Below are 26,401 nucleotides of genomic sequence, written 5' to 3'. Positions count from 1 at the left end.
ATAAGAATTGTTGAGTCATTAGAGAAGAGATGCAACTAGGTTTAACACATCGTTCCAATATGGCTGAACCTATTTGTCATCACAGTCCGTTTTCACTTTCTAAAAACACCAGAGAGTCAGACCGTCTTCTCTTTTGGAAATCACTGTGTTATATTAATGGCGACGGGTTGATCCCGCGGTTATTCACCTGGCGAGTACTATGCATGTACCTGTTTAACATCGGTAAGTTGAGCACACGGAGAGGATAATGGGGAGCAACACCAGGCTAGATGCACACTTACGACATAGTGTAGAATGTAAATTTTTAACACAGGAACTCGAAGGTATTATTTAGAAGTAATTTTGTATTTTGTTTGAGCACGATTAAGTTGCTTTGTGTTTTCGAGAACGCACCATGCTCACGTTAGTAACAATAGCGTGTTTTTGAATTTTTGTGAGAACTGTCAATTTTGAGTAGGATCATGATTATAATTTAGCATCAATCATGTGGAACGATGTATTGTATATGTGTATGCGATTTGAACATATGTTTGCTATAGAAAAGAGTGATGGATCCTCATTAGTATATATTATTTTTACAGATTCCCCTGATGAAGTACCTATCAGAGGTACGAAATGCATTGGGAAATGCCTTATCTATTCAAATGGATTTATGAATTTATGGATGTATAATCATGACATACTTCAATATGTGAATTTCAACATTTGAGAAACGAAAATAAATTGGAAGATGACCCAATAACAACGGATTGATTATTTATTGGTCATACATGATCTAAGAACCATACAGATCGCAGCGTCGATCCGAAACAGCAACACCCAGAGGGTCGTTCCTAAACTAAAGAGAACGCTTTATGTTATGTCTTCACTACTGCAACATCTTCAAGATTCCAATCTTCTTAAGTTGTCAAAGAACAAAATTCTGGGTTTAGGACTGCCCCTAAAAACTGTAATTAGGCGGCGTTTTAGGGGTCTCGAGGAAGTAGCCAATGGGGTACTTTCCTTAGGGTGATTACACCCTTAGTGTGCTCACCTCATGGGCACAATCCCTGATCCTGATTGGGGTAAGACCACCATCAGCAAGATGCTGGGCACTGAGAAGTGGGCTTCGGCACGCCTCCCCCACCTGGGATTGGAACTGGCAGAAGCGGCCACACCTCCTGAGCTTGGTAAAGTTTCCCCCCCTGTCTTCCTGACTAAAAAGGTGGTGAGATGGGGGAGGGGGCAGCTGTTCCTGATAGCAGGAGAGGCTGGGGGGCGCAATGCTAAGGTGGCAAGGACTTTGAAGCTCCCCTGCAAAAGATGACTCTAACTGACCTGGGGGAGGTGTGTTTGTATCTGGGCAATGCGAGTGAAGGCTCCCTCTCCAGGCGTCCCGCAAACTATCTTGGGGTGGCAAGCTGGTGTTTACCAGTCAGAAACCCACCAGTGGTCGATTTGGTTCAGGGGTCTCCTCTAGAAGTAACCCCTGAGTGCATGGAATAATAAATCTGCTAAGGGAATCAGTCATGTTCATTATTCTGAGATGTTTGATGCCAAACATCCAAGGATCCAAAGCCATTATGTTGCTAGGAAACTCGTATTGACAATTTTCTAGAGCATATACTCAGGATGGCTTTACTGGGCACTTATAATAGCTAAGAATGGTCTAAGATATTAGAGGGACCTGTCTGCTCATGCAGATAGGTCCTCAAATGAGGTATAATGTACCCTGTCTTAAGGGTGAGTTACCTAGGCCTCGTGAGGTGCTGGGCACGCATGGCCCACAGGGATGTGTGCCAGGTCGACTCTTCACTTTTAGCTGTACCACAACACGCAAGCTGTAATGTCAGTGGTGCATGTTTGTGCTGAGAGGTCCCTGAGGGCGGCATAATAAATTCTGCAGCCCTCAGGGGCCTTTGCCTGGCTACCAGGCGCTTGTACCAATGGTAACCCCTTACAGGTAGGCCTGAGTTGTACCAATTGTGGACACAATGGTATGTTAAGTTAAGAACACCGGCCCTGGGAATCTGATTGGCAGGGATCCAGGACACACTCAGGTTTTCAGGTTTTAAAGTCTTTATTTCGATAATAAAATCATAAAAGACATTTTTTTTAAACGTGAAGTTTTGGACATACAGATTATTATAAAGAGTTGGTATTACAGCAAACACAATTATAGTTTCAATTACTGTATACAAATTCGAATTTCATGAAATTCATACATATAGAATATAACAATTTTTTTTTAATTACAATTAAACAGCCTGACAATACAAAGACAGACCTGACCTAAAAATTAAAGAAGATTAAAAAGGTTGGAATTAAAAAAAGTTGGAATTAAAAAAGAGACAGGATCTTAATCATTTCTGCTTACTTCTCGTTCTGATCACCCATACCCACCCCAAGAATTTGGCTACGCTCACAACAATCACGTCAGAGGTGTTAGTTCTAAGTGCCCAAATAGCCTCAGCACACCCTTTGTATTTAAGTCACTGGCAAAGGGGTTTTATCCATTTACTTCGAGGGGCTTGATAAATCGAACAGGCAAATAGAAGATGACCCACACTCTCCTTGTGTCCCGGGCACCAAGGGCAATATTCACTCACTCCATTAGACCAGTTTTTAGTGAACGAATTCAAGGGCAAGGATCCCACACGAAACTGGTGGTAAAGCTTCTTGTCAAGTGGCCTAGTGATAATGTCCCAATAGTTCTCTAGGAAGGGATCCAACTTGTGAGTCAGGAACCTTCCTGTTAAACTAGCGGAGCCAGAAGCAGTGACCAAAGCTTGACGAACAGAGGCCAAATAAAGTGCCTTGTACTCCTGTTTTGATGGAAAAATATTAGATCCCGGGGAAACCCACAACTGTTCAAGGCCCATTTCAACCAGGATCGATTTTACTGTACGCAGCCATGGAATACCACCGGACCCCCAAATTGATCATACTTCTGCAAGCTCATTAGCAAAAAGGCTAAGGTCAGGAGAGGTCCAAATACGTCTCCAAAAAGCCACCAGACTGTACCTTGCCATTTTGTTTATTGGGTTACAACCCACATCCAGACAAAGTGGTTTAGATGGAGAGGATTAGGGTAGGCCTACAAGTTTCCGCATGAACTTGCGCTGCGTTTTCACCAGGGTAGAGAGGTCCATATGTCCCCAAAGATCTGCCCCATACAAAATTGCAGCGTTAACCTTGGTGGTATAGATCCGAAGTGCAGGTTTAACTCGTTTAGTAAGGGACCTTTTTTGCTCTTGTAGGAGACAGCCCGTGAGACGCGCAAATTTTAAATGTAATGTATCCACCTGTGCTTTCCAACGGAGACGATAGACCAAGGTTACTCCCAAATAGGTCATAATCAATCAATCAATCAATCAATCAGTGACACTTATAAAGCGCGCTACATACCCGTAGGGTCTCAAGGCGCTGGGGGGGGGGGGGAGGGGTGCCGCTACTGCTCGAACAGCCAGGTCTTCAGCTTCTTCCTGAAGGAGAGGTGGTCTTGGGTCAGGCGCAGGTCGGACGGGAGGGAGTTCCAGGTCTTGGCGGCCAGGTAGGAGAAGGACCTTCCTCCTGTAGTCGCTCTTCGGATGCGGGGGACGGCGGCGAGGGCGTGGTTGGCTGATCGGAGGTGGCGTTTGGGAGCGTAGAAGTTGACTCGGCTGTTGAGGTAGCTCGGGCCTTGGTCGTGTAGGGCTTTGTGTGCGTGGGTGAGGAGGCGGAAGGTGATTCTCTTGTTGACGGGGAGCCAGTGAAGGTCTCTCAGATGTCGGGAGATGTGGCTGGATCGTGGGATGTCGAGGATGAGTCTGGCTGAGGCGTTTTGGATCCGCTGGAGTCTCTTCTGGAGCTTGGCGGTGGTCCCGGCGTAGAGGGCGTTGCCGTAGTCCAGTCGGCTGGTGACGAGGGCCTGGGTGACGGTCTTCCTGGTCTCTGTGGGGATCCACCAGAAGATCTTCCGTAGCATGCGTAGGATGTTGAAGCACGCCGAGGAGACGCTGTTGACTTGCCTGGTCATGGAGAGGGAGGAGTCCAGGATGAAGCCCAGGTTTCGTGCATGGTCTGTCGGTTTGGGTGCGGTGCCCAGGGCAGGAGGCCACCAGGAGTCGTCCCAGGCGGAGGGTGAGGAGCCCAGGATGAGGACCTCCGTCTTGTCCGAGTTTAGTTTCAGGCGGCTGGTCGTCATCCACTCGGCTACCTCTTTCATCCCTTCGTGCAGGTTGGCTCTGGCGGCGGCGGGGTCGTTGGTCAGGGAGAGGATCAGCTGGGTGTCGTCGGCGTAGGAGATTATGCTGAGGTGGTGTTTGCGTACGATGGCCGCGAGGGGGCTCATGTAGACGTTGAAGAGGGTGGGGCTCAGGGATGATCCTTGGGGGACGCCGCAGATGACTTCGGAGGCCTCTGACTTGTACGGTGGTAGGCATAACCTCAACTTGTTCCAAACTCTCTCCATTCATAGTCACTGCACTCCTTCGGGGATGACTCTTAGTGAGCACCATAAATTTCGTTTTGCTCACATTAATCTTAAGATCATTGATGCGACAGAACTCCTCAAAGCGGTCCAGTGCTGACTGTAAACCGCTACGGGTCTTAGAGAGGAGTAATGTGTCATCAGCGAAGATGAGCATAGGAAACCTGGCCCCCCCCAGAGTGGGTGCATCAGTGGGGGTACTAGCAAAAAACTTAACCACTTGATCGATGAACAATAGAAAAAGCGTGGGCGCCAATACGCACCCCTGACGGACGCCCCGTGTTACGGGGAAGCAGTCCGTCACCTGTCCTAGGCCTTCCCACCTAACCCGTGCAAAATTGCCCTCGTGTAATCTGACAATCAGATCTAATAATTCTATTGGCAATCCCAGGTCTCTAAGAACGGACCAAAGTTTAGCCCTTGGCACCAAGTCGAAGGCCGACTTCAGATCGATAAACGCGGCATAGATAGTTCCACCGCCCAGCAGCACCACCTTCCAGTAGATCAGACAAAATCTAAAAACCTGATCGATGGTACTTGTACCAGATCTGAAGCCGGCCTGCATTGGGGACAAAATACCCTCTAGCTCCAGCCAGCCCTGAACTCTTGCAAGGACCATCCTTGCTATGACCTTTCGGAATGAGTCTATAAGGCTAATTGGACGGTAATTCCCTGGGTTCGAGCGATCACATTTTTTTAGAAATTGGGAGAATCTCAGCCCCTTTCCATGACATGGGGATCCTGGCCCCCTTAGCAATAGTATTTGCGATCCTGGTTATGTAGGGAACCCAAAGTTGGGGATTGTTTTTATATAGATCAGCTGGGATTAGATCCATCCCCTGTGCTTTCCCCCGCTGAGTCAGGCCAAGTGCAATCTCGGTCTCCTGTTCTGTAAAAGTCAGCTCTTCTGTATGGACAAACATAGTTTGTAACCTGGGTAGGCCTGTAGTGGATTCTAAATTCAAATCCTTGAATTGACCGGAGTAGAACTCCACCCAGGCTTCTGCGGATACATGGTTAGTAGGTGTTTGGGAGTCGGGGTTTCTGCCCCACTTTACAATTTCCCAGAACTTAATCTGGTTATTGGATGTGCAGGCGTCAAGAAGGTCAGACCAATAATTATCTTCCCACTCTCTTTTTGCTTCCCACTGGATTTTTTTATACTGTGCCCTGGTTTCCTTTATGTCACTCAAAATCCTGGACTTAACTGCTTTCACTAATCTGCTGTGGGCCTCCCTACATTGCTTTTTATACCATTTATTCCGGGAGGCATGCACCTTTGGGGTGCCTTTGGTTGGCGGCAGCGTTAGAAGGACCTTGAGCTGGGCGAAGCATTGTTCATGAAGTTCACAAATATTATCAATATCACCCCTAGTGGTGACAAGGGTCGAAATGTCGTTAGCAGTCTTGGAAACTACATTCGTAATGCTATCCAGAATAGTCTCATCCCCCACAATCCTTGTCCATTTAAGCCTTCTTCTATCGTTGGTCAGGATAGTGTCCCCTGTCGAGTAAACAACTGGTGGAATCCTTCCACATGCACCCGGAAGTCTCAGGCTAAGTGACAGAGGATTATGATCGCTTTCAGGGCGGGGTACTACCTCCATGTCTATCAGAAGTGGCCAATATTCCATCTTCAACAAGATATAATCTATACGGCTTTTCCTTAGCCCATTATCAAAGGTGGAATTGCCTCCCTGATCAGAGGCAGTACAGCCATTTGTAGCTCTTAGCCCCCAATTCAGGCACAAGCCCATACAATGTAGAGCTGCCTCTGTCCCTTTTGTGATTTGATCAACGGACAGTTCTGGGATCTTCCAAACCACATCCTCTGCTAACCCCCAATTATCCCCTACAGCATAAAGGGGCTCAAAGGTACAGTTAAGATCCCCAGCTAGAACAAGTATCTTGTCTCTCCCTATCCCTTCAAGATATGTGTCCACAAAGTCTACAATGCTAGGGCAGTGGCCACCCGGTTGGCCTCGTGCATAGATATTAATGACTATGAGATCCTGGTAGCCGTCCTTGCTTAATTTAATACCCAAGAGGTCTGGGTGATCCGCAAGTATTTCAGTTGGATGGTATCCTATTGCCTGCTTAACCCATGTCACTAGCCCTCCTGATGCCCGGCCCTTTCTGCCCCTTATGGCTGGTTTGTAAAAATTTAAAAACCCGGCCCTATGAATTGGATCCGGTGCCCAGGTTTCTTGAAATAATAAAAGGGTAGATGTCTCGGGGGAAACTCACAGAATCGTCTTGGATAAAAATAGCCAAGACCTAAGGTCTGCACATCCCCCAATCTTGCAAACCTTGCTTCCCTACGTAAAAAATCTACCACCCAGGGATCTTTAAAAGATATAATAATACAATCCCCCTCTAAGTCCTTACTGCCGTGACCCACCCATTCAACTCTCCTCACAAACAGAATTTCAGTCGAGGATGATGGGGGAAGGGGGCGATTTTTGTTTAACCAGAATACCACTTTGTTACGAAGGTCCCCATAAGATTCGTTGGCACCCTCCCTAAGTTGTGCTACACCAGTTAAAACTATTGTGTGCCGGGTTGCTTCAGGGGGTAGGTCTGTGCGAGGGTGAGCCCGCTTGTTAGGTTTCCTTAAGGGGGTGGTAGAGTTCATGCTCCCTTTAGCTGCCTGCCCTGGGGTAGACTGAGACGATGTACTAGGAGCACCCTTTGCACGGTCTTGCGGCCGTAACGCCGGTTTTCGTTGTGGATTAGATTTGGAGGTGGCCTTCTTTGGCACCTGCAACAAAGAGCCTACAACCGGAGTACAATCCATAACCCTAGAGGATCCCCCCGCCACTGAATCTTTATTTGTTTTAGGGTCAGGATAATTTAATGCTAAACCAGTGGTCACGGAGGTTACTGTTTTACCAGTTAATGCAATTTTCTGGCCCTTTGTGTTGATCGTAGAGGAACATGGATTCCCCACGACATTTTTGGGGCTAGTAAACTTATGTAGTAAACCAGTATTAGTATTTACAATAGACTCAAGTACATCCAATTTAGAGGTCATCAGCCTTGTTCTCTCAAGTACAGGAAGTAAAAGAGTTTTAATCAAGGCCTCCATTTTTACCAATAAGCTTTCATCGCTACTAAAACAGGTTGGGCATGGGTCAGAGGAACCAAAGGGGATATGGGAGGGGCGTAATGGATCTATTGGTACCAGGGCAGGACAAAGGGTAGGAAGGGCCTCGGGGTTTGGGGCACTAGTGTGGGCCAGATCCATAGTCTTTGGTATCTTGTAAGCTCCCCCCCCCTGGAGGCCCAAGCGCCTTTTCCTTTTGCGAGGTGCAATTCTCAACGGGTCCTCGTCACCTGGTGAGTCCGACTCAGAATTGCTGGCCAAGAGCACACTTTCGTTTTCATTTCCCCTGCTATCTTGGGTACCATCCAGATACGAATCAGTTTCCCCCACGGAGGGTGGGATGCCCTTCCCTTCCCCCTCGCGGTGCACAACCACCTCTGCTGTAACCAAATGTAGACTGCTACTCGAGGCTTGTGCAATGGGGCTGGGTATTATTGCCAACCTACCCAGAGAGGAACGCTTCCCACTAACTAGGTCAATAGAGAGCCTTTTCTCGGCCATCGCTATCTCTTTTTCTAAGATCCCCGCAGCTCGAGTAATGAATGCGTCTAATGGACCGGAGACCACCCCCTTAGCAGTCTGCAATTGTACTGTACGTTCCTTGCCGGAGCGTAAAGGCATTGCAGTTTTAATTAGTACTATAACAATAGCAAAATTATACTAACACCAACAATAATGTATACAAAATTAACCAGGGGGAATGGCCCAACCCAACCTCGCCCGGCCACTGACGGTCGCGCCCTTGTCCCGGGCTTCTCCCGGGACGCGCCTGCGAGCTCCCGCGCAGCGGAAGTAGACACCACTATTATAGGTTAGGTGTGACGCACAGGGGGCGGGGCTAACAGGGAGAGCGGGCCAGGTGATCTAAATTGGCCAGGCAGGGACTCCTGGGAGATGTAGTCCCTGCAGAACGCTTGCAGCCCTGAGCAGATGCTCCAACACTCCTCTGTCAACACAGCAGCTCCACAGATTCCCCGGCGGCTTCCCCTGCGAAGCGGGACCCGCAAAGCGGGTCCGGCGAGCAGTTGTGTAGAAGCAGGTCAGCAGCCCAGAACCTGGAGTCCAAGAGCAAAGGTCCCAGTAGCACGAAGTCCAATCCAGCAAAGGGTCCCCACTCAGTCAAAGTGCATAAGAAATCTGGCAAAAAAGCAAGGGGGTTACTCCAACAGAAACCCACTTTCCTACACACAGGAATCGGTCTCCGGTGCCATCAATGTGCAACTTTCTGTTTGTCTCAGAAAAGCCTATTTTATTAAAAGACATAGTCAGAGGTGTTGGGGAAAATTATTTTGAATTTAGTGGGATAAAGATCCAACCATACAGCATTTAATAATGGGCATCTCTCATCCGCATAGAGTGGTTAAACCTAGGTATATCGCACCATAGATTCTGCCATTGCTCGTCGGAGATCGTATCCCCTAACATATTGGTCCAAAAATCTATATGCCGTGGCCATATTTTGAGGGAGGTATTAATTAAAAGCGAGAAGAGGAAGGAGATAATACCTTTAGCCCCCCTCGCTTGTCTTAAGAATTTCTCGATTGGAGAAAGATCGCTAATGGGGCTGCTCTTCAGTCTGGATGGTGTACCTAATGTTTCATGGAGTGTAATGGTATCTCCTTGTATTTCTCAGAACTTGGTAAGCCAAAGTTTTGTTGGCAATTTTCAAAGGTGAGTATATCTCATCCATGGAACAAGTTGAAATGGTAAGTCACCCTCTCTCTCTCTCTCTCCCCCCCCCCACCCTCCAGATATCAAAAGAACCCGGTGAAGTGCTGGAGGAAAAGCAGAGTTAAAATAAATATGAGTGAATAGAGAGTGGAATGTAGCCCATGCACCTGAGCGATTCACGCCATCCCATCCTTTAAGAGTTGTTTTTGTAGGTATGCATAAGGGCGTTGTCTGCTTTCGGTTTCCATAAAATGTCTGAGACATAGTGGCCTACCACTGCCCGATCCATGTGTAGCCAGTGTTTATCCGATTGTCTCAGACACCATTTGGATATCACTCTTAGCTGTGCGACCCTATAGAACGAGGGAAAGTGCAATATTTTATAAGGGAGTCAGGTTCTGCGATCATGCCAGATAAAGCTGGTCACCAGAAAGCAGAGCGTCAAAAAACCCTCACGGTCTATTTCAATTGGGAGTACCTGAAAAAGATATAGAAACTGTGGTAAGGCAACTATTTTGATTGCATAAATATGGCCCCATGATAGGTACCTCTTCGGCCCGCACATCCAGTCATGAAACACAGATGTCATATGGGGCCTCATTAGAAATTGTGGCTATCGGACACTCGCTCACCTTGGTCCAGTGGGGCCCCTTTGCAGGATATGCGACTGTATGTGAGCCGGCAACTGAATAATGATGTAGCTGAGTGCCGCACTGCCACTGCACCACTAGGGGAAGAGACGTCGCATAAGATCAGTCAGGCCTGGGGAACACCCATCAGTGCCCTGCCATCGCTCAGACAATCAAACGCCCATACTCACCATGAGGCTCAGGGGAACCTGTCACCACCACATCCAGAGACAACAGTGCATGGCCAGTCACAGTAGTAGTTAGGGTCGGTGGGACCATAGTTGGTGGCCAGGTGGTTCACAGGGCCAATGAGCGCAGCAGGGACTAGCAGTATACAGAAGCTGTCCACCACGCTCCACACTATGATGCAAAGCCCCTGTTTTGCCAATCTGAGTCCAGTTACTAGGCCGCAACCGCGTCCCTCGTGCTGCCAATCCCCCGGCATCCCCGCCTCACTGCACACCGGTCATCGGCTGCAGTCCTTCAGCCCACAAGTGTCCCCCCGGCAGCATGGCCTCTCTGGACCATGCCAAAAGATTCCTCCAGTCAATCCCCGGCCACAGAAAGGCCATGGGAAACAGGCAGCAGCAGAGTCCATGGCAGCCACCTCCAGATGTGGAGACCTAGCCTCGATGCAGGCCACAGGTCACTCCTTAGCAGCTCCCAGGCACCTGAAACTTCATTCTTGACCAGGAATGTGAAAGCACAGAGTTTGGTAGGATGATTCAGGTGGGAATTGCTGGGATTAGGCACAAGGAATATTAAGGACAGGTGAACGGTGAAAGGAGCACACCTAAAAGGCAACCATCTTCGAGCCAAGCAAGCTCCACCGCCAAAAGAATTCCTTTTCGTAATTGGTGTTGATATAACTTTTATAATATGTTTCTGATATTCTTGTACTTTTAAAAGACCTGTGTCATGCATTTTATATGGTATGTCTTACATTTGTAAGATGAAACAAAGTGGATGATAAGGTACAGAAACAATTTTGTCTGGCTTTTTCATAATGGCCTTATCCAAAGCCTCATACATTGCAGGTTGTATGGGGAAAGCTGGCAAAACAAGGGCAGATTAGAAAAATATCCAGGATCTCTCATCCCCCTCTGTTGTTAAGCTGATCTAGCAATAAAAACCTGTCCTCAATGTCAAAATCTCCAATAATGAGTTATTTCAAGTTTCCGAAGTATAGGGGGTGTCTTTGTTCAAACATGACAGACACTTCAAGACCGTCGACACACAACTCAACTAACCATTGGGAAATTATTTATCTCCTCGCAAACAAAACTTTACCTATTGTACTTCCAGTGACTCCAACAGAGAAGCCAGTGCTCTTTCCATCAGGGCACATGAATGAATCTCTGCTTTCTCAAACCAGCAGGATGCATAATGTGTCTGTCACACTCGAAAATATATCTGGAAAGTCGGGCACTGTTAGTCTACTCATGGAATAAGGTTTCAGAATGGTATCCTAAACTGGCTTTAACTCCTCTCCAAGCCTTATCAATCTAGTTCTTGTACATGAAAATATTCGCCCTGACACAAGAAAGGGATAGTCTGAAAGAAATACACACATTTGGGTACCACTACCCTTTTGAGAAGCGCTATTCTACAATTTGCAATCTTATCCACACCTCCGTCAGGGCATCAGATTTCTTCAGAAATGCCCGATACTTATTTTAATGGGGTCACCAGTTCCGACTAAAATTAATTCTCCTTCATCCAGACTAATCACGGGAGTGGCGGACCAGAAAGGAGACTGTTCTGCGCTGCCTGTAACCGCGTTTTCCGCCGCTGTTCGCATTTCCAACCTATCACGAGGACCGGACCAGAATGGAAACCGTCACAGAGCTCTGGCTTCAATTTCTAATAATCTAATACTACAACGGACGCCGAATGTCTGTTCGAAAAATCAGTTTGAACAAAACCCCATTACCTTCATGAGACAGTCCTCGTAGCCTCAGTCTGAGCGGATCTCCAGCGGGAGATCTCATCAATGAAAGCAGGAGAGGAGGGTCTCCATTCTGGTCCGGCTCTCCTTTGATTGGCCCAGAGCAGCAAGGGGGGGGGGCTCAGAAGCCACACAGACTGGCCAGAGGAGTAGCACTGAGGATACCCAGGCGCTTAGAAGCAGGGCACATGAAGCAGGTGGGCGCTGCCTGCGGGAGGACTCAGCCACGGCTGAAGCAGACCCAGAACTGTTCGTTGGAAGATACTGTCACGTGGAGCATATAACAGATAGAGTTGAAGAGCGGACTGAACGAGATAGTGACACTAGACGCAGTATCCCGTTTAAATATGGCTGCGCACGGGACTCCAGGGGTCGAATGCAGCGCATGAAAGCTTCTTCCGGCGCCATCTTGAAACGGGATAGGTAGGTCACCCTTACAGTGAAAGATACTGAGCCCTGCAGATAAACACAGCGTCTCTCTGCTGCCTGCTCAGTGCTCACCTTCCATATCCAGCAGCACCGCCTCCCTCGGGCCCTGCCTCGTTCTCCCACGGGCCCCAGTGTCCCCTGCACCTGGGGGCTGTTGCTGGGTGCTTGCTGCACCCCTCACTGCACATGGACAATGGGCAGAGACAGTTTTATGGGGACAGGAACAGATGCATCAAGGAGCTCTGGAGACTCGAGCAGCCAGAAATAAATCATTTCAATATACCCATTTTGACATTATAAACATACGAATATTGACAGTGGAACTCTTAGCAGGTAGCACCTAACCTATTATCCCCAAGATTATCAAGAAGAGGGACGATATCCTAAAATGTGTGCACACAGTCTAGCACACACTGTCAAGGTGCAGTCCGACTGGACCTAACTATGTTCAACTTGTGCGCCAACACATCAATGTTATAACAATTACGAAATCTGTATCCGAAGTTTGTTCTTCAAATTCTCTTTTTTTATTGGAAAGACATATCAAGTAACATGTAGGGTAGACCAGCCAACACGTTTCGTCCAATTCAGTGGACTTCTTCAGGGCAAAATCGAATTAGTCTCAAAGTAAGGGGCCACATTTAATCTGTAGTAAATGCAGGGGACCGGAACCCGGACTTTTCAATCCCTCCGAATGAAGTATAAATTGGTTACAAGCGGTCCTCCAAACACAGGATGGAGAGCAGATTCCCATGTGCTCCTTGCTTCAGTGCTTATTATGGTGCTGAGCTGTTTGAGATAGCTGTCTTGGAACGTCTCCATCACAATCTTGTTCCAGGTTTTATCTGCTCGTGAAGCACTACATATTCCTGGTATGCGACCTTAGAACATAGCCGATTGTACCCGATTTATACTGCAATCGGAGAGATTGAACGGTCCAGGTTCCTTTCATCTGCATTTACTACAGATTGATGTGTTGGTGCTCCAATTGACCATTTTAATATTATAACTGCGAATAACCTATATTTTAAGGGGAGACATTTTGACTTAATTTGGGCACGCAAACATCCAGTTTAATTAGAGGAGGTACTTTGTGAAGGAGCTTTTTTTAATTAACATTTTGAATTTGCTTTTCATAAATTAGAGCAATATATCATTTCACCTGGATAATTAATAGGTCCATTAACGTGCAAAGAGGGAGAAAATAATTTGATATTTTCTATTCATACAAATGAGGAAAAAACTTGTTATAATTTGCAGACTTCGCTATGGAGCAACTGGTGTTGCCTCTGGGCTCTTTAATGACAAGTATGACCAGTACTGCTACGTCATAGGTGTCAAGTTTTCAAGTTGCTTATGTGTGAAATGTCCATTGTTTCAGTGTACATGAGTGACTTTGAACTGCCAAATGTGTAACACTTAAGATGACACTTTCACCCAAGTTACAGCAAGCAATGACACCGCCTGGATAATTGCACTCAGTAGTTCTGTGCTCTGCTACACTCACTCTTGCCGTTGTAAGCAGGGCCACTGGAATTATGCGATTCTGCAGCCCCCGTTTTTTCGGCATTATTAAGGATTTGCCGTATTTGCCACATTATCTATTATCTGCTGCATATTGTACAGATTTTAACAAAAAGCAAATTGTATCTAGCTCAAACATTACAAAAACGGGGTGATAGTGTATTGTAATTGCATATGTATAGCCCTTACTACCCCTGACGAGGCATCAAATCGCTTTTTCGGCAAGTAGCACGCTACTCCGGGACCCATAGAGGATTAGTGTTGAATTAGTGTAGTGAAACATGCAAGTACATTTTAAGTGGTGGATATGTTAGTCAGTTATTTGGATTCGGAAGGATAGCAGAAGGATAGAAGAGGAAAGAAGGTTTGTATTTATATAGCGCTTCTAACCCCTGATGGGGTGTTAAAGCGCTTTTTTTGGCGAGTGGAGGGATAGAAGGGAAAAAAGAGGTTTGCATTTATATAGCGCCATTAACGTGCAACGTCCCTGATGAGGTGTTGAAATGCTTTGCGGGTGAGGAGCACGCTACTCTGGAACACATAAAAGATTAGTGGTGAATTAGTATAGTTGAATATGGAATTAGAGAAGTGAACATGCTAGTCTGTTATTTTGATTGAAAAGAATTGTGGATGGATAGAAGAATGAAGGATTTCTTTTTTTAGGTCATAGCAGTAGGAAGAGGAAGAGGGAAGAATTTAGAAAGGTTTGTTTTGGGGGATCTGTATAGTAAAAGAGGTGTCAGATGATGCAAGGAGGGGCAGAGTAGGAGAGAGTCAAGAAAGGGTTATTTTGGAGAACATAGTAGTGGTATGGGGTTTGGGATAAACGAGAGCGTGGGTGTAGAGGATATAATGATAGATGTATGGGGTGAGAGATAGGGAAGTGAATTGGAAAGAGTAGTAGAAGGAAGTTTGAGATGAGTCAGAAAGTTGGGCTAGAAGATATATTGAGAAAAATATAGGCTTAGAAATAGGGTAGTGCATTGGAAATGCTTTTTCAAGAGAAAAGTAACAGACACACAGACCCAAGTACATGGAGGTACATAGATGCACAATGGAGTACTTGTAGACCAAAGATGATTTTTTTGTTTTTATAACAACATAAATATTGTACATGTTTATACCAAGCAATACACAAAGATAAGCACATATCTATAGTGAAAATAAATGCTTATATGCAGATAGTCAAATACACAATTAATGTATGAGAAAAACGGGCAGCATTCCTGACCCTGACCAGGCTCACACAGGCACTCACTCTTGTCCTTTCTGCCATTAGCCTCGACGCCCGGGCTGAGTCGCCCATACCCTGGCCTTTTATAGCCTTAGTAATCAGGTGACCACTTCAGGCAATGAGAACCCGAGCCCTAACACTATCCAATCACAATACTAGCCCTAAAATCTAGAACCAGTAGGAGACCAGGACCTTACAGCCAATCTTAGCCCTAGTCCAAGCCCCCACTCAGTTAAAAAACACTGATATCTATGTCTGGCACATGGGACGGAGTCTGCACTGACTTTGATGCTGGACAAACTGAGAATGCGGGCCGACAACGGGAATGTCACGGTGCTAGTGCTTCTCGATATGTCGGCCGCATTCGACACAGTAAACCACACTACCCTGCTAGGAAGACTGGAGAGAATGGGGGTGCGGGGATGCGCACTACAGTGGCTGTGGTCCTACTTTACAGGCTGACAGCAGGTGGTCACACTGGCACCCTTCTCTGCCCACAAGACGCCAATAGTCCACGGGGTCCCACAGGGGCCGGCCATTAGCCCAATTCTATTCAACGTATATCTGCAGCCTCTCCTCCCCCTCATTAAATCATTTGGGTAGAGGTGGTCAATTACGCAGATAATACGCAGCTGGCTTTCTCCTTAGAAGGGAAAAATGCAGTATCAATGGGCACATTCCAAGAATGTAAGCGCCACACAGCCAGCTGGCTCCGGAAGAACTTCCTGCAGTTCAACGGGGATAAAACAGAGGTGCTGTACTGCGCCCCAGCAGGGTTAACCAAGCACCTACCGAGGGAGTTCAGGCTCACTCCGGAGGAGGAGTCAGTGCCCCCGTCTGACACATTAAGAAACCTGGGGGTTTTGCCCGACAAAAACCTACAAATGGAGTCACAGGCCAACAGGACAGCCAGTGTGTGCTTGGGTCTCCTACGGATGCTGCGTCGACTCCTCCCGATCCTACCAGACGACAAGCACTCACTGGTGGTGAGGAGCATTGTGCTGAGCAGGCTGTACTATTGCAACTCTCTATTTCTGGGGGCTCCTCAGTTTGTTATTGAGAGGCGGCAGAGAGTCCAGTCTGCAGCGGCCAAGCTGGCTCTAAAGAGGAATCGCAGTGCTTCATCAACCCAAGCTTTACGGGACCTGCATTGGTTGCCGGACAAAGAGAGGGTATTGTTTAAGTCCTTGTGCTTGGTATTCAAAGCGACACACGACCTAGGCCCAGTCCCATTGCAAGAGTGTTACTCCTGGTACCGGCCACAGAGACAGCTCCGCTCGGCGGGAGCCGGTCTGTTGGAAGTCCCAAGATTCAAGCGGTCCAGGATGGGGGGCAGGGCCTTCCGGGTGGTCGTGGCGCGCCTGTGGAATGAACTTCCTTTGACTATCAGACTGAGTGAGTCCCTCATGAGATTCAGAGGCAGCCTGAAAACCTGGCTCTTCCCGACATGTTAGTGAATCTTGGTGCTCCCCTCTTTTTCATCTGAGGCTGACGGTCTAAAATCTAAAAGCGCCAGGATACCCGCAGGGTGACAGCATGCGCTATATAAAAAAACATATAGAATACAATAGAGGCCCTAGCCCTACCAGTAGTCCCAACCCAAGTCCAAGCAACCACTGGCACAGGAAGCCCAAGTCCATATTTCCAATTGAAAGCCTAACCCTACTCTTAGTCCCATACCTAGTCCTATAACCAATCACACCAGAAGCCCAAATCTCTACTTCCAATTAAAGGCCTAACCCTAGCCCTAGTCCCAACAACCAATAACACAGGAAGCCCTAGTCCCTACTTGCAATAGAAATCCTAGCCCTAGTCCCAACCCTACATTGATTGAATCACAGACCCATATACTAATCAGAACACCCAAACACCCAACCAATGAGGACACTAACCCTAATCCAATAGAAACATCAGATACAACCACCAATCAGTGTATACATGTACCAACCACTAGCAGACCATATAAGGTCCCAGCGACCGCATACAAGGTTTGCTGGACAGGGAGTTGGAAGCTGCTTCTCCTGTTCAGAATCTCCTGGGAGACAGACAGGCTCAGTCACACTTTGAACTTCTGCAGGTAAAGGCCTCACAAACTTGAAATCTAACAATATTGTTTGAATAAAACTTTACTCCCTCTCCTGGACAAAAAACGAAGTGCAAAGTCCTTATTAAACCCAGTTTAAACGGCTCACAGAAGCACCCTCTGATGTAGAATATCCCTGTTGCTGGGGGGGAGGTAGGCGGGCTGGTTTCACTGGCTTCTTAAGACAAAATGGTGGCTGGGGGTGCACTGCTTAACATACAGGGCTTAGCACAGAGCAAAGGAGAAATTTGGAGGAAAAAATGAATAGTCACCAGGGATGGGAGGGACAAACTACAGAGTTTGGACTGAAAATCCCACAATTCAACACGTTAAATGGAAGCAATCATGGACAGGAAAAACCACAAGTTTAAAACACAAAACAGCTGTTAAAATATGCAATCACAGGTAGGTTAAAACTACAGTTTTAAACTGTAACAACCACAGGCAAAGACAGTAATCACAGAAAGGGAAAATCGTTTTGTTTTAAAACTTACTTTGGTGTGGGGGGGTGGGGGGGACAGCACTAGTATGACTCCTTAACACTTCCTGTACTCTGCTCACTGCAATCTGGGGCACAGTTAGGCTGCAACTCACAATATGGAGGAGAATGATTTGTGGTGCACCCAGCACAGCTTTAAGGGGCCGGGCAGGTGTGAGGGGAGGGCTCAGAGTTGCATGGTAGCTAAATAGCCAATCCCCAGTCCTGGGTCTGCTGGTCTGGGGGTGGGGGCTGGGGAGCTGCTTCTCCTGTTCAGAATCTCCTAGGAGACAGACAGGCTCAATCCACACTCTGGACTTCTGCAGGTAAAGGCCTCACAAACTTGAAATCTAACAATACTGTTTGATTAAGACTGTACTCCCTCTCCTGGCCAAAAAACGAAGTGCACATTCCCTCTTAACCCATTCCGTGCTCCCTTCGGACAACGGCTGACGGGAGCACTCCTTACCTGGTGCTGCGCACGACCGATGGCCGACGCAGCCCCACCCAACCTTCATAATGCCCGCACCACTGCGAAATGTTCGACACAGTAAATAGATTAAACACAGTTTAAACAGCTCACAGTAGTGTGTATGTGTTTGTGCGCATTGGAGCACCCACAGCAAAGGTTAACTGGTCATCTTTCAGTTGCCAATTATGTTTTTAGTTGTCAAACTAGTACTAATCAAGTGAAATCTTTGCCCCGTCAGTATTACCATGTGTAAAGATTACAAAATATTGAAGTAATACTATCAAAAACTGTGCTGCATTATACCACACAATTTGCCTTTTCTTGTTGCATAATTTGGTCAACACTGCTGCATAATTTGGTGCTCTCCTGCCGCATAATTCCAGTGGCCTTGATTATAAGTGCCTTCTCAGTGACTGGAATGCAGAACCAGATACCGTATTTAGGCTCGGCTAGGCTGGCGCCCATCGGGCTGCAAACAGTGCTGACTGTAGCCTTCAGCGCCTCAGTAGTGTTTGGTTTTAGAAGGCAGAGTTCCAGATCAGCAGTCTGAGTCTTAGCTCACTATCCTAATCACATTTCCTCTTCTGCTATACCTGTTCTGCAACTTTATTCGAGTCCACAGCTTTAAATAGGAACTCTTCCTTCGCTGGCACCCCATTCTCTCAAGCCTCTCATTGGCCACTGTTAACCCTCTTACATATCCCATCCTGGTCTGCCATAACAGTGCCCCTTTTGCACACACTTTGTAAACCTCTTTCCTGTACCCTGCCTGTTGCTACATCCCCACTTTATACAATTCTCACATATATTTAATTGGATTGAATTAGGAAATACTCTTTAAGAAAAACATTGTTTTATGGCCTGCATGAACATTTAGAGCAGATTTATAATAAACAAGACTGTGGTGAACTCTAGTTGTCCAGCTGTATCCCCCAAAGGGGCATCACTAATGGCTTTTTCTGTAATACCCCCATGCATTTTTGCCTCGTTTAGTACTCTTACCCATGATTTATAGTGGCATACGCTTCTTGTGGCAACTGTCTGATCATTAAGCCAATAAGTGATGTCATTTTGATGCAATTCAAGACACACATTTCCAAAAGCAAAGACAATAGAGGGCTGCATGAAATCTGGTATATTCTTGAGGCCTATAATAGGCAAGCCTTGACCACCAGAAATGGCTTTTACCAGTCTCAGAATAATTTGCTGTTGATGTTTGGTAAGAGAAGTTCAACATTGCAAGTCTTTCAGCACATCCCTGCCACGACCTCCTGGAGCAGAGCACTTATCCTTACGTTGAAGAAAGAAAAAGGAGTAGTTGGAAGTTTAGAGAGCAAGTATTTCTAAGTAGGCTTCAGGAGTGACAGCAAAGGCTGTTCACATAGATAGGAGATTCCTCTTCAGGGGCTATAGGTGTTGAGTCGTACAGAGTTCCTTCATCTATTGGCCTGGCACATTCAGGAAGATGACTCTGGTAACAAGGTTTGTGTGTGTCAGGATAGGCTCTAGTGGGTGGTGGCTGGCAAGCTTGTGCCACTAGAGTGGGTGGTTTCTTTGGATAAGTCTGGAGAGCGTGCGTCTGAAGCAGAGTGTTCTTTTGGGAAGGTTCAGGGATGCCACTAAACACAACAACAATCTTTATTTAAGAGAGTTTTCTGACAAGAGTCTCTCCGCTGGCAGTTACAGACTCACATTTAACAAGTAAAAATGGGATAGACTTAGATGATTGAAATCAAGACAACCATGAGGCCTTCCTCTTGGCAGCACACCAGTTCACTGCATTGTATTTTGTCTCCACTTTTGGAGATAGGGAATGTTTCCCAAACTGAGCGTCGCAACCCTGTGGTCGCTCATGACCTGGTGGGTTGCAAAAGTCCAAGCAATGAAGATGCCTTCAAATTCTGTATTTATCTTGTTGCATTCATTGTGCTTCAAAATCAGGGGTGTCAAATGTCAGTCTATGTCATCTGATAAATTGCAGCTTATTTTTTAACTTGAGTATTGGTGTTTACAAACTCCTCTCACTTGGAGAAGGGCAGTTAGAGAAAGAAAAGTAAAGTGAATCATACGGCAAACTTACTGGGGTCCCGAGACTGAAAGGAAAGGCTGCAGAATGTTATTTTTTGTAACACACAATAAAATGAAATTCTCTATAAATGAATTGTACACATTCAGCAGTTAGGAAAGTAAAAATGAAGCACATTTTGTGTAATTCTGAAGTGTGATGGAAACAAAGTGTTTACCTTGTGATGTACAAATGATAGTCACTGAAACGTAATGGCCACACATTATCATTGTTGTGCAATATATATAAATTGTAGGTCCGTGCAAATTTACTGGTAATTTCAACAGAAAATGTGCGGTTTGTAAATGAGAGTGCCCTACCAGACGATGCTTTAGTAACATTGAAAAAATCGCCCCCCTCGTGTCCATTCAAGCACGGTGGATCGTGAAGGTTTGTCAATCTAAGAAGTGAGTCATGGTTCTTAAAAGTCTGGGAAGTAGTGATCTCAATGCAAGTCAGTCTTTCTTTAACCCCAGAGGGGCAGCCAGCCCCTACTCACACATCACTACCCCTCTGAATGGGAACACAAACAACCCAAAACCTTTCTCTGGCCTGGTTGGTCCTCGTCGGTGTACCGTGTCGGTACAAAGGTGTGTATACAACTCTCAGGTAAGGAGAAAAATGTAACACACCAATGCTACACAGAGACATGCAACAATAGCACAAGGCTCCTCGGAGTGAGCTCAGAGATATTAAGCATAAAGAGCATTACTCTTGGAGCAAAGAAGATTGTGCAAGGTGACAGGTAAAGAACATCCTGTGTAGCATGAGAAAAAACAACATGTAGAGATGGTTGAGTCACGTGGCTGTGGAGCACTCAGGACGGTGCTCTGGCGAGTGTGGGGACCAGGGCCCCGGTGATTTCTGCTTATTGGCACCAGCGAGATAACAAGAAAAGTGCGGAGTGCGCATGCCGTATTGGCCGACAGTCTTGCGACGGCCAGCCTGACATATTCACTTCTTCCCACAGCAATCCAGCAGCTGCATACCAGCCAGGGGATTGCACCACAGGCCTCGAGTGGCAAAAGGAATGCTGGGTTGGTCTGCTCCATCAAATCCCGGTGCTTCTCTCATGCTGAAAACAGCATGAGCGCGGGTGCAGGATTGGTTACGTTTGAGTCAGCGTGACAGGAGACTCAGAGCGCACACGCTTTTGCCTCCCTTTGTGGGTAAGTTCAACTATTTTTACCTGCACCCTGGAAAATCAGGTTGTGGGGAGAGCCCCATGCCTCACCTTCTACTGGGACAGGACTACATATTCTCACCTCATAAGAATGCAGCAGATGCAGTAACCGGACAACTCTAAAACTGAGGAGGGTTGCACTCTATTTCAAATGAATGACCGCCGCCACTGGCTCCATGATCATCACGCCCTCATTGATGAAGAGCATCGGAGCTGAGGTATGTTGTGATTTAAATTACATTAGTAGCGCTATTTGTACGATGAGCTATGTAACTACAGATACAATTCCAATCCTGTCCTCATGTTCTATGTTCTATTCTAAATAGCTCCTTATAAATGTCAGAGAAAGGATATTATGCTTGAAAGAAGGCCTGTTCGCCTGCCCATTTTAGAAGGCCCATGCATGTACATATTTGCATGGTTCACATATACTCAAACACAGACACACGCGCACACTAACATTTTAATTAGCCTTTTCGATGCGTCGCAAGTCCGAAGTCATGGTGGGCGTGTGCGTCTGATTGCCTGGGGGTGTCTGAACTGCGCACGTGTCATTTTTTTCCACGGCGTATCGGTTAATGACAAAAAATTATTTACCCCTCAAGTGTTTATTGCCGAACCACGCTCTCTGGGAGGGGCCTGGCGTCAATGCAATTTTGGCTGGTCTCTCTGCATTCCAAGTGGACATGAGCTTCAGAAAGAAACAAGCATTGGTAATGCATCGGTTTCACCTATGTGATGAATAAAGAGCTGTTTTATCAATCTTCGTCTGGGAGAAGGAAAGAGTTCCCTTACAGATAAGACCGAAGTGGAGAGGATGTGGTGCGGCGTCCAGAGCTGCTGACTCGAGAGCTGCGATCCCCGTTCGAGTCTTGGCAGTGCAACATTCTGTGATTCTATACAATGGCTAAATCTCGCCGGGTGATAAATTGGTATATATTCTGCAAGAGTAAAAAGTAAAAAGAGGCAAAACTTAATGAAAAATAGTTCCAACAAAGTGGATGATCACAGTATTTCAGCTGCTGGAAACTGATAAGAGAAGCAGACGAGAAACAAGCATTGGTAAATGCAGGAAATAGGCTATAGCCAATAGAAATGGAGGAAAAGTAAGTGCCCCGCACAGGAACCAATGAGAAGCCAGGAAAGAGAGGAGGCGGAATGTGAGTCCCTCTTAAGTTTATATTAAAAGCAACACAAGCCCAGGTGACACCTAAAAAAGAATAACAAAAAACTGCCATGCCAGCTGCACTAATTGAGTCTGAACAGCCAAAGGAAATCCCTTACCTTTAAGCTCCAGTCAAGGTGGTGTGGGTCCTAACCCTTCCCTCGTCTCACCACACACACCTTCACTTGTCAGGAGTCATACACCTGCACACAGATCCATGTCCGTGCATATTGAGCCTGCGACAAGTTTGGCAGAAAGGGCAACAAAAAAGGTTTGGGTCCTGTCTCTGACCGGCTTGGACCTCAACTATCTTACGAAACAGAACAAACTAGCCAGTCAGGTTTACTTTTCTAGTGATTTAGGAGGCACCCAGCCTGTTTGTACTGAGTGATCCACAGAGTTGTTTAGAAAAGATTTTTATTTTATTTTGTTCAAATTTGATTAACTTGTCAGTATGTTTTCAAAGGCACATTTATCAAAACAATCAAGTAAACATTCAGTGTGCGCAATGTATACAAGTGTTGGAACTGTACACAATAAATACTCAAAATTCTGGAACACCAAAAAACAAAACTATATACAAATCAATTGAGACATGAGAAACATTTAACATAAAGAACCAGTCCTTCAAATTATAAACCAAAAGACAGGCGGACACAGGGATTCAATGATACTGCCTGCCTGTCTCAATAGGCCTGTGATTAGGTGTTTTGAGGATTGGACAACTAAGGAGAGAGAGAGTGGTATTATTTGTTCCCTAGCTGCACCCTTCTTCCTTGTCACAGGTTGGGGATCAACGCGTTTCGAACCACCGATGAGTTATGGGTTCTCCTCAGGACGTGGACTGGGTGAATCCATTTCTGAAAAGTTCCAACACTTGTATACATTGCGCACATTATTGTCTGAATGTTTACTTGATTGTTTTGATAAATGTGCCTTTGAAAACATATGCATCACCACCTCTCAGGTAAGGGCCAAGACTCATCCCTTACTCTGCGCAAGCAGTGAGGCGCGACGCATCGAACGCAAGGAACCAACGCATCTCTATTCCTGCAAACCTTTTGTTTGTTTTGTTTGTTTTGCGTTATGCATCCAGGTACATTTGTGAGAACTTTGTCGCATTCATCATCAACTTGAATTAAGTAACTTCTACCATCTTTAAGTCTATTTTATGTACAGTATTGTGGAGTTTTGTCGTTTGTGGTCTTGTGTTAAGGCTATATAAAGAATACTTATTTTTATAAAACCTGTGTGGTGTCCATCTGTAGTGTTTTTAATGTATTGCTGTGTATATTCACAAATGCTTAACACAATGCCTCTGAGATAAGCCTGCCTGTTCGTGCCAAGCTACCAAGTGGGTGAGCAGGGGTTATCCAGTAGTGAAATTCCCTTTCCCCGACTTAGAAGCAGGGGTCCCTATTTGGTCACAGGTGTATACCATTGCCAACTAGAGACCCCCAGTTCTAACACTTGCCCTCTTAAAATCCATCACCAATTTGCAGAGATCATTACTACACAGCTGACACTTATCTTTAATGAAATTGTCCAGATAGGTACTTTTCATAATGTGTGGAAAAAAGCATCTATTCTTCCTTTCATAGAAAAAAGTACGGTCTCATCTTTAGACCCCAAGAATTATCTTCCCATATCCCGGCTTCCTCTCCCAGCAAAAATCATTGATAAAGCTTTTAACCAGAACTATCCACTTTTATTAATCAGAACAACATGCTAGATTCCTCTGAATTTGGGTCTGTAATCAACACAGCTCCGAGACAGCCCTTATAGCAGCAACTGAAAAACTAAAAACTATTATTGACAAAGGTGACAGCTCTGATCTTATTTTATTAGATCTCTCAGCGGCTTTCGACACTATCAATCACAACATTCTCATTGCTTGCATACTTGAGCTGGGCATTAGGGATTCAACCCTTGCACTCTTGCTTCTTTTCTTTCAATAGGGAACAATGGGTTGCCTTAGATCCCCTTTACTCATTCACTCTTCCTGGTGGAGTGCCACAGGGGGCCCTCTTTCAGTCCCACCTTATTTAGTTTATACATCAGTCCACTAGCTAAACGTATAAAACCCTTTGGTTTTTCCATTGTATCATTTGCAGACGACACCCAGTATCTCTAGATCTGGCAATTCCTTCACACATGGCATCAGGATTCAAGTCCTGCATGATAAGCATAAACAATTGAATGATTGAGAACTGCCTCTGTCTTAATTCTGGATAAAACGAGATTCTTTGTTTTGGCAACAACACCTGCTTCTGAGGCTCTGACTGGTGGCCACTAGCGCTAGACACCCTACCCACATCAGTGGACAAGGTTAGAAACCTTGGTGTAATTTTTGGTAGAAGACTCACTTTTGCTAATCATGCAGTTTTTTATCTTTTAAAGATCATTAAGAAAATCTTTCCTTTTATTCATCCTATTGTCCAAAAATCAGTTGTAACAGCTCCGATTTGATCTAAACTAGATTACTGCAGTGGGTTATACCTTAATATGCAGTAAATTCTCCTTGCCAAGCTCCACGGTTTAGAAAGTAAAGCAGCTTGGCTAGCCTTCACTCTTCCCAAATATCAGTCTGACTCCATAGCACTACATGAACTTCATTGGCTTCCCATAAGAAAGGGATTGCTTTCGTTTCACTTGTGATCTTTATTTAGCAGCCAAACCTTAACGTTAAGATATTTAATTGTGCCTGCGCTTGAATTGTATAATCGTCCACTTGTAATTTTAATTTAGCCTAACCTCAGCGTTACGCTATCTGCATAACTTGCTGGTCGTTATAATTCATCAGCTGTTATCTGCCAATCTGTGCCGGCGCCTCAGCCCACCCCAACCTTGTTGCCTTAGTTTCGATTTTGCTGCCATCTTGTTGTTGTTGTGCCGTCCCAGCCTGCAGCTCCACCCCGCTCCCGCCTCCCAGCTGACCCTCCCTCACCCCGCCCCCCCAATATCTACATATGGCAGAACAATTGACGCGCAGCGTCCACGCGCAGCGGATGCGCGCCGAAGGTGCGCCAAAGGTAAGCCCGTCTACGCCCGTCCGCGCCTTTACCGCGCCCAGCGCCAGACCCCCTGGTCCTCGCATCACCCACTCCTCCCGCATTTCATACGACGCCTCTACCCTCTTAGCACTTAACCCCGGCCGACCCCCTAACTGCTTCCAAGCCGCACCAGGACACACCCATGGACCCTTCACATGCCACTCCTGCAAATTCGACTGCATCAAGACCCACAACAAATCCACAAACACCAAACAGAGATCCGACACTAACCACCTTAAATGCATCCTTCTTAACACCCGCTCGGTTCACAAACACGCCATCGACCTTTGGAATCTACTCGACACCATTTCTCCGGACATCCCCTTCCTAACAGAAACCTGGATGAATGCCTCATCAAGATCATCCGAAAGGACTGCACCAACCAAACAGGAGGAGGCATCGCCATCGTCCATAAGAACTCCATCCGCGTCTCAACCAGCTCAGACGACAACCTCGCTATCGCCAAACACCTTCACTTCCAGATCCACACCGACCCCAAGACCACACTCAGAGGCACCGTTATCTACAGACCACCAGGACCCCGCACACAATTCAGCGAAGACATTGCTGACTTTATCAGCCCACACGCCCTCCCCTCCGATGAATACATTCTACTGGGAGACCTCAATTGCCACCTGGAAAAGAGCAATGACAGTAACACCACCACCCTTCTGGACAATCTCGCCAATCTCGGACTCAAACAACTCGTAAACACCCCCACCCACTACGCAGGACACACACTCAACCCTATCTTCACCTCCAGCAAGCATATCTCCTTCGATCAAACCACAGCTCTCCATTGGTCGGACCACAGTTGCATCCACTTCAAATACAATAAGACCACGATCCACAACCACCCTCAACCAACCTTGCGAAGAAACTTGAACAAAATCACCATCGACCAGGTCTCC

The 26,401-nt window shown here is 46.3% G+C and overlaps 1 protein-coding gene across 1 annotated transcript in view; it reads right to left on the bottom strand.

Annotated features, from left to right (window-relative positions):
• The window catches only part of LOC147725028 (uncharacterized), a 148,154-nt gene that overhangs the window by 61,741 nt on the left and 60,012 nt on the right, over positions 1 to 26,401 (bottom strand). The gene's annotated exons all lie outside the window — the stretch shown is intronic.

The sequence above is a fragment of the Lissotriton vulgaris genome, chromosome 4_1 (assembly GCF_964263255.1).
Source record: "Lissotriton vulgaris chromosome 4_1, aLisVul1.2, whole genome shotgun sequence".
NCBI lineage: Eukaryota > Metazoa > Chordata > Amphibia > Caudata > Salamandridae > Lissotriton > Lissotriton vulgaris.
Note: the sequence above shows the minus strand (reverse complement) of the source record. Positions and strands in the feature narration are given on the sequence as shown.